The following is a 1,118-nucleotide window of genomic DNA, read 5'->3' as shown; positions in this document are numbered from 1 at the left end:
CTATCACACCTCTCCCCTCCATTATCCCCATCTTCTCTCTTTTCTTATAGGACAAGATATATTTCTATACCCCATTACCTGTATTTCTTATTTCCAAGTTGTACACAAAAACAATTCTAAAAATGCATTTCTAAAATTGTGAGTTCCAACTTCTCTCCCTTACTCCCTCCCCACCCATCCCCACTGAAAAACAAGCAATTTAATATAGGCTATACATGTGCAGTTATGCAAAAGATTTCCAGAATAGTCATGTTGTGAAAGACTAACTATATTTCCCTCCATCCTGTCCTGCCATTTATTTATTCTATTCTCTCTTTTGACCTTGTCCCTCCAGAAAAGTGTTTACTTCTAATTGCTCTCTCTTCCCATTTGCCCTCCCTTCTATCACTTCCACAACACCCCACGTATCCCCTTCTCCCCTATTTTCCTGCAGTGTACAATAAATTTTCATACCAAATTGAGTATGCACGTTATTCCCTCCTTAAGTCAAATGTGATGAGAGCAAGCTTCACTTTTTTACTCTCATTTCTCCCCTTTTCCCCTCCATTGAAAAAAGCTTTTTCTTGCCTCTTTTATGAGAGATAATTTGCCCTATTAAATTTCTCCCTTTCTGTTCCCAATATATTCCTCTCTCACCCCTTAATTTTATTTCTTTAGATATCACCCTTTCCTATTTAACTCACCCTGTGCCTTCTGTGTGTATATGTGTGGGTGTGTGTACATATGTGTGTGTGTGTGTGTGTGTGTGTATACAATACCTCCAACTACCCAAATACTGAGAAAATTTTCAAGAGTTACCAATATTATCTTCCCATGTAGTAATATAAACAGTTCAACTTTAGAAAGTCTTTTATGATATCTCTTTCCTGTTTACCTTTTCATGTTTCTCTTGATTCTTGCATTTGAAAGTCAAATATTATATTCACCTCTGGTCTTTTCATCAAGAATCCTTGAAAGTCTTCTATTTCATTGAGTGACCATTTTTTCCCCTGAAGTATTATACTCAGTTTTGCTGGGTGGGTGATTCTTGGTTTTAATCCTAGTTCCTTTGACTTCTGGAATATCATAATGCAAGCCCTTCAATTCCTTAATGTAGAAGGTGCTAGATCTTGGGTTAT

Source organism: Notamacropus eugenii, chromosome 6 (assembly GCF_028372415.1).
Source record: "Notamacropus eugenii isolate mMacEug1 chromosome 6, mMacEug1.pri_v2, whole genome shotgun sequence".
Classification (NCBI taxonomy): Eukaryota; Metazoa; Chordata; class Mammalia; order Diprotodontia; family Macropodidae; genus Notamacropus; species Notamacropus eugenii.
Note: the sequence above shows the minus strand (reverse complement) of the source record.